This window comes from Furipterus horrens, unplaced genomic scaffold (genome assembly GCF_987537825.1).
Source record: "Furipterus horrens unplaced genomic scaffold, mFurHor1.1.pri manual_scaffold_1, whole genome shotgun sequence".
NCBI classification, from domain to species: domain Eukaryota; kingdom Metazoa; phylum Chordata; class Mammalia; order Chiroptera; family Furipteridae; genus Furipterus; species Furipterus horrens.
The window spans coordinates 40,834,005-40,842,304 of NW_028327171.1; the positions used below are offsets into that span (position 1 = coordinate 40,834,005).

The 8,300-nt window shown below is 38.0% G+C and overlaps 1 non-coding gene across 1 annotated transcript; it reads left to right on the forward strand.

The window, feature by feature from the left end:
* The first annotated feature begins 1,515 nt into the window (after nt 1-1,515).
* On the forward strand, nt 1,516-1,618 carry LOC150020915 (U6 spliceosomal RNA). Its single transcript, XR_016513500.1, has one exon. It is a non-coding gene; the product is annotated as a U6 spliceosomal RNA (small nuclear RNA).
* Nucleotides 1,619-8,300: the final 6,682 nt, after the last annotated feature.

Here is an 8,300-nt window from a genome sequence, read left to right on the forward strand (position 1 = left end):
GATAAAAATACAATAAAAACAAACTATTGAAAACTAAAATTCATAGGGAAATAATTTAACTCCACCCCCTAGAATTCTATGCACAGTTTTCTATTGCTGCATAGCAAATCTCCATAATCTCAATTACCCACTTATAATCTTAATAGTTTTTATGGGTTAGAAGCCTGGTCACCTAACCTGTGCTCTTCTCTGTAACTCAAAATTTTCTTTCAATCTCATTTGAGTTGTTGGCAGAAGTCAGTTCCTTGAGGTCATATGACAGAAGTTCTTATTTTCTTGCTACCTACCAGCCTGGGACTGCCCGAATTCCTAATGGCTTTCCCTCAGGCCCTTGCCATATAGCCCCCTCCTCTCACAACACAGCAGTTTGCTTCATCTTTCAAGGCCAGCAGGGGAATGTCTCTCAGATGCTTTAAAGACCTTCCCTTGAAGGACTCACCTAGACTCAACCAGGATAATCTCTCTAACTCAAAGTCAACTCATTAGTAACTTATTCATGGGAAATATATTTCATCATATATACCACTACCACCCACACTCAACAGAAGAAGATTATGCATGTTGTGTACATCATGGAGAGAAGATGAGGGCCATCTTACAATTCAGCCTAACCTTCATTTCAAGTTTGCAGCAATCTGATTCTCAACCTTGTATCACATTAGACTCTCCTGGTGAATTTCAACCCTATTATCAGAATTCTCCTTTAATATGTCTGACGCAGGGCCTCGGAAGGTGGTTTGACTTTATTTTTGTTTTTAAGACTCTCCCATGTAATTCCAATATGTAGCCAGTGTTGAAAACCACTGGAATATAACAACCTTTTCAGATACTTAAAATCTCAGATAATTTACTTCCCCTTCACCCTGTCTCAGGAAGCTACTAGAGAAGTACTCCTCTGAAATGAGGAAGTAATCAAGAAAGAGGAAAGCACAGCATCTGAGAAACAAGGACTTTAAGAAATAGCAAAGGAATTCTCAGATGCCAGGCAGCAGGAGCCTGAAAAGTAAGCAGTCCAGACTGGAGCAGCAGTAGGATGAGGGCTCTAACACATGGTTTGAGAGAAAAAATAAATAAATAGAATTAATGGGTTATTTGATGTATCTAATCAGATATATTGGGGTAAGAGAATAAGTATTATGCACATCACAAAATTGATTCGCAATATATAAAAATTATATATGTGATAAATGATGCAATTATTTTCTTCAAGAAAAATTCAAGCTTTTCAAGACAGAAAGACATGCCCTATTTGGCTATGCAGTTAACAATATTAACACAGTCAAAATGTAAATATTGATCCTTAACTGAAAATTATAATTATACTGAGAGTATAGGATGAGGGAAAGCAAGGGTATATATGTGTCTATGTAACAGTTAAATCAAGAACATGCAAAATAGTTCTATAATACTAATTCCTGAAATAACAAGAGTTTAATGTGTTTGGCTCCAAAAATAGCATGCAAGAAATGAGAAAGTACTGTTGTTTTTTTTAAAAATGTAATATTTTTAGTGAGAGTACTCACTTAGGCAGCATGTATACTAAAATTGGAATATACAGAGATTAGCTTGGCCTCTGTGCAAGGATGACATGCAGATTCATGAAGTGTTCCATATATATATATATATTTTTTTTAATGTTAAAAAAGAGCAAGACCAAAAAGAAACTTATTAATAATAATTCGTTTAAAAAACAAATTGATAGTTGAATGTCAGTTTTTATTCAATAGATTAGCAAAAGCTAAATATTCTAACATTATTAATTAGAAAAGACAAGGAAAAATTCACAACTGGTAAAACGATAAATGAGCATAGCAACTGCGGAAGGCAACTTAGCAGTCTACTAAAATTGAAAATGTGCACATACTACTACCTAGACATTCATATTCATTCATGAGACATAGAAGGACATCCAAAGCAGCATTGCTTATAATATGGAAAAAATTCAAATAACCTAGTTGTTTATTGACTGGCACATCACTAAATTCATTTGTTTCTTAAACAAATATTTATTGAATGCTGCTACATGTCAAACATTGTTCTGAAAACTGGAGACGTAGCAGTTAATAATACAGACAAAAAAATCTTTGCCTTCATGTAGCTTCTATTCTAACAGAAGGAGATATCAAAAATAAGAAGTACTTAATATGTTAGGTGGTAATAAGAGCTGTGGAGAAAAACAAAGCTGGGAAGCCAAAACAGGAGCCCTAGGAGAGAGAGTGTGTGTGATTTTCAAAAGGAAGGGCAGGAAAATCCTTACTGATATTTGGATAAAGACTTGAAAGAAGTTAGCCAGTAAATCAAGTGAATATAGGAATTGAAGATGGGGAAAGGAGTGTGCCAAGCTTTTAAAATAAACTAGATCAACATACATCAACACAGATAAATTTCAAAGACAATGTTGTGTAGAAAAAGCTGTAAAGGAAAATGTACCACACGACACTATTATTAAAATTACTTTATATGTAGGGAGGTAAAAGTATGAAAAGTGCAAGTGAAACTAAGAAGAAAAAAATACCAAATTAAAAATAGTGGTTGGTTCTTGGGAAGAGGGAATTGGAATGGGACTTGGGCAGGGGGGTCAAATGATACTTTAGCTTTATTGTAATGTTTTATTTTCTTTGATAAAAACAATAGATTTCACTAAAGCATAACAGACTGTTAAATATAATATGGGGGAGAATTGGAGATTTTGTTCCCTGTCATATATGGTCAGTTTGACTTATATAAATGCTTATAAAACTTCTCTACAGGTTTGGATGTTTCTTCTGTTGACAGTTACTTGGCATAGTCAGCACAATTCCAAAAAAGCCCACCCAAAAGAACCCTGTGAACCAAAACCCAGTGCTAGGTAAAAGCAAGGGCCCATCATGCCCTACCAGCTCCCTACTTCATATCGGGTGAACTGGGGTGAGTTTTTCTTGGACTTTGGGACCTCCTTGCTTTAAGTAGCAGGCCATGACTTTATTTGAGCTGTTCTTAGAAAATCCTTGGGGTGGATAGGGTTGGGATAACCCAGGGGAGGCAAAAAGAGAAGAAAAAAATGGGTTGCTGCTTTTAATTTTGGCTTTGCTGGTTAAATGAGAGGTTGAACTTTTTTAGCTCTGAAAGAGAAAGGACATTTGCTTCCCCAACCCAAATAGCCAATGGGGTGACAGAAGTTGTTCACATCCCCGAATCTAGAGTGGGAGAGATGGGCACCATGAATCATCCAGTATGTAGCACAGCTAATACTGGAGAAGCCAGTGGTGGAACTGCAGGGAGAAGGGCAGAGCACCTTAGAATAGGTTTAACTTCAGAGAGGGGCCTGAGAGAGTGTTCTGGGCCTTGGAAAGCATCCTGGTTTAGGCAGAGTCCAGTAAGCTCTCATTGGCCCTTGCTCAAGTATTCTTAGGTGACTAAAAATCTTTGTAGGGTTGCCTGAGAAAAATTTTCTCTAGGGTATAAAGCAGTTATATAAGTATATTCACTGCAGTGGGTCATCTAGAAATATGGACATAAGGGCTGGTTTTCCCCTAAAAGTTTGTTCTGTCTCTACAGATCTCATAAATAACATGAAAAATTGTACCTTTGAGGCCAATAAGTCTCATGAAAGTCAGCCTTCCATTGGTATTCATACTAAGATAGCCAAGATGAGGATGCTTTGATACCTCTAAATTAATCTTTTGCATGCATACTTAGAAAAATCCATCTTTAATATTAGGCAGAAAGAATGGAAACATGTTTAATTGGTCTCTCAAAGCTTCAAAAAGAGGATTTAGATAAGTGGGTCAACCTATGATGTCCTTTAGGTGCTAACCCAATTCTTTATAGTATTAAAAATGGGTGTCCTTATTGCAACTTGAGTTGTCAAGGACATACATAAATTGTAAATGTCTCCAAAACAAAATTTGGATCCAACTATTCTGTTTGTGTCTATGTGTGTCTGTGTGTGTGTGTGTGTGTTGTAAGTGTGAGATAATTTTCTACCTCCACATGGTACTGTTAAAATGAATTTAAAGGCAAGTGATTGTAAGGATTAAATATTCTAAAATTCTTAGAAAAATAGAAACTAAATCATGCTTTTCAAGTTTACATGATCTAAAATTAGTCCTTAGTAAATGAAACCTAGTTTAAGTTTGTTGGTTTAAGTAAAACAAACATGTCTCTTTTTTGGCCTGGGTTTAATAAAAATAAGGGTATATTGTGTAGGTAAACAATAGTTGTAAATTAAATGAACAAGTTGGAGCTATAGAAAACCCAAGGTGGCTGCTTGGTTCTCCCTGGCTCTTTGGCACCACCATAATGCATTTAAGCTGGCCTTATATGAAGGAATTGATGAGCTGATATTATGGGAAAGAGACATCTTACACTATTGCTAAGGTTTGATAGAGTCACTTCATGAAAATGCCAAGTTGGTAATCACTTGCTTTCACCGAGAGCTCCCAGGAGACAAAGACTGTAAACATCATTTATGCTGTTCCCGAAGGGGACAGTGACACCAGCACTTCCCTGCCCACCTCTGTGTGGTTGTCTCAAGCAATTATATGAAGGGCTCAAACCTTAAACCTCCAGCACAACACACAAAGAGTAAAAATCACTTAACTGCCACCTGGAGATTTTGTCTGTTGGAAAGAACTTCAAATAAAAGACACTCTCCAGCCTCATTGGAAGAGAACTTATCAGGCTCCTAACCTTAAATGGACACCTACAATAGTCTGCAAACATCAAAGACTCCTTGAGGATAAGAACCTGCTGCCATCAGAGGTAGATAGCTATCCTGAGAGATCAACAAGGCCTGGATACCAATGAATTGATATTGAACTCAGAATCCATTTGGAGGGACTTTGGGCCAAGATGGAGGCACAGGCAGACATGCTGCATCTCCCTCCACAACTAAGAAGGAATACAACTACCTCAAAACTGAGAACAACCAGAAGTTCCAGAAAATGAACTGCATGGAAGTCTGATGAGCAAAAATATAAAGAAGAAATATCCAGACAGGAAAAAGGGGCAGAGCCTGGCACAGTGGATGAGGTATGCAGGAGGCGGTGGAAAGCACAGTTACACATTTAAAAAACTAGGAAGAGACACCTGGGGAGTGATCGCAGCACCACACCAGGTTGTGCAGCTCATGGTTCCAGTGTCAGGAAAAATAAAGCCTAATTTCTTCTGACTGTGAAAACCAATGGGGGTTGGGGCAGAGGAAGAAACTGCCAGTCTCTCAGTGGAGTCTGTTTATTTAGAGGCCCCACAGTCCTAGAACATCTGCAGACTCACCCACTCAGGAAAACAATACTAGGGCAACAGCTAAAGAGGCACCAGTCCCATACAGGAAGTGGGAGAAGTACCTGGAAAAGGGGCAAGTGCTGAGCAAGCAGCATTGTTCCCTCTCAGACCCTTCCCCCATATACAGTGCCACAATGTGGTGAAATGGGTCCCCTGGCACTGACGAATACCTCAGGCCCCACCCCTTACAATGTAACAGGTGCAACAGCTCTATCTAAGACATAGAGGCAAACACAGGAGCCTGTCAAGTTAAAGAGACAGAGAAGTATGGCCCAAAAGGGGTAACAGATCAAGGGTCCAGTGGGAGAACTAAGTGATAAGGAGATAGCCAACCTAACAGATGCAGAATTCAAACGCTGGTGATAAAGATGCTCACGGACTTGACAGATATACTTGAGTACGGCAAGCACATAAGGGAAGAAGTGAAGGCTATGCTGAGTAAAACAAAGGAAAATCCACATAAAACCAATGATGAAAGGAAGAAAACTGGGGTTCAAATCAATGATTTGGAACATAAAGAAGAAATAAAAGTCAACCAGTATAGAATGAAGAAACAAGAAGTGAAAAAAATGAGGAGAGGCTTAGGAACCTCTGGGAGAACTTTAAATGTGCCAACATCCGAATTACAGGAGTGCCAGTAGGAGAAGAGGAAGAGCAAGAAATTGAAAAATTATATGAAAAAATAATGAAGGAAAAGTTCCCTAATGGGGGAAGGAAATGGACATACGGATTCAGGAAGCACAGAGTCCCAAACAAGCTAGACCCATAGAGGACCACACCAAGACATATATATCATCATTAAAATGCCAAAGTTTAAATATAAAGAGAGAATCTTAAAAACAGCAAGAGAAGAACAACCTATGAGGGCGTTCCTAGAAGACTATAAGCTGATTTCTCAAAAGGAATTTTTCAGGCAAGGAGGGACTGGCAAGAAGTATTTAAAGTGATGAAAAGCAAAGACCTACAATCAAGATGACTCTATCCAGCAAAGCTATCATTTAGAATGGAATGGCAGATAAAGTGCATCCCAAACAAGGTAAAGCTAAAGGAGTTCATCATCATCAAGCCCTTATTATATGAAATGTTAAAGTGACTTATTTTTTAAAAAGAAGATCAAAACTATGAACATTAAAATAACAACAAACTCACAACTATCAACAACAGATGTAAAAAAAAAAATCAAAACAAATGAAACTAAGAACACCAGAATAGGAACAGAATCATAGGTATTGGATCATTTGGAAGGTTATCAGTTGGGAGGGGGAAGGAGAAATGGGGATATGGTGCAGTGATTAAGAAGCAAATTTGGTAGGTACTAAATAGTTGGAGGTAGGAGGAAAGTTAAGAATAACATAGGAAAGGGTGAAGCCAAAGAACTTATATGCACAACTCATGGACATGAACTAAGGGGGATGGGATTGCTGGAGGGAATGGGGGTACTGGGCAGAGGGGAACAAAGAGAAAAGGAATTAAGACTACTGTAACAGCACAGTCAATAAAATATACTTTAAAAAAAGAATCCATTTGTTTATCTTTAATGATACTAGTCATAATAATAGTTACACTTGTTTTTTGATTTTTCTATATTGTCCAGCAGTTTATGATTACTGGACATGTATAAGATAACTTTTAATACTCTTTTTATGGCTTATGTAAATGTTATACTAGATGCCAAATACAAAAAAATGAGGTAGAAGGCAAAACTCTGATATGGTATTTCCCAGGCTAGAAATGATTCAATGTTTTTTTCATAATGAAGGGCATAAGACCTGACTGCCTTTCATTTACCTGCTTTTCCCTTTTGGAAAAAATTCAGCCTCAACTCAGCTCCCATGGCTATAGTATTGTCCCATCACCAATAGTCAACAACACAATGTCAATACTGACATGTCCTAGAAATGAGCCCTCCTAGCTCTGTGAGAACACACTATCGGACCAAAAGGTTGCTTACCAAAGCATCCTTCATATTGATGTATGATCAAAAGGGGCTAAGTGTGGATGAAAAAAAAAAAAAAAAAGGGTTCTATGGAAAGTAACCTCAAAAGGTGATCTGGTCATAAACTCCTAACTAGGAAGGTCATAGTGGGTAGTCACAATCCAGGCCTATAACTTTTTTAGTGAAAGGTTTTAAGCCAGCCCTGTCCATTGTTCTTGTGCATCTAGATTACATACCTTTGAAACGCCGTAAGTAATACCCTTCAAAGGAGGCATTAGCCCTCAAGAAGTACATAATCTTGTTAACTATTCTGTAATCCAATCCCACCTTGCTTTCTCCAACCTCCAAGTACATTCCCTCATCATTTTCAAGAGCATAAAAGAAGCTACAAAACTTACCCTCTGGAGCATTTGAGAACTTACTCCCTGACATATGTCATCAGTTTGGCTCAAATAAACTTTTATAAAAGTTTTCAAAATAAATAAATATAATAGTATATCAACTAGGACATAAAAGTTAGTAGGGAGTGGGGACAGAGGAACCTATATGGTAGGAAGGTATCTCTACATTTTACTTGAAGTGGTGTAATATTAACACTCACTACCTGTGAAAGTTTAGATATTTATATTTAAGCCACAGAGCAACTACAAAAGAGACAGCTGTATTCAAAGACAATATATACATTAAAATATAATATTAAAAATATTCAAACAGAGACTTCCGGCCAAGATGGAGGCATAGACAGACACGCTGGGTCTCCCTCCACAACTAAGAAGGAATACAACTACCTCAAAACTAGAAACAACCAGAAGTTCCAGCAAATCGAGCTGCATAGAAATCCAACAAACAAAGATATAAAGAAGAAATACTCATTCAGACAGGTAGGAGGGGTGAAGCCAGAGCGGAGAGAAGGCGGTGTGGTGGCAGCAATGGCAGGCTGGTGGAAAGCAGAGTTACACATTTTAAAAAATTGGGAGGAACACTTGGGGAGCGTTCCCAGCTCCTGACCAGACCCTACAGATCATGGTCTCAGTGCCAGGGAGAATCAAGCCTCATCGCTTCTGACTGTGCAAACCAGTGGGCGTTGGGGTGGAGGAAG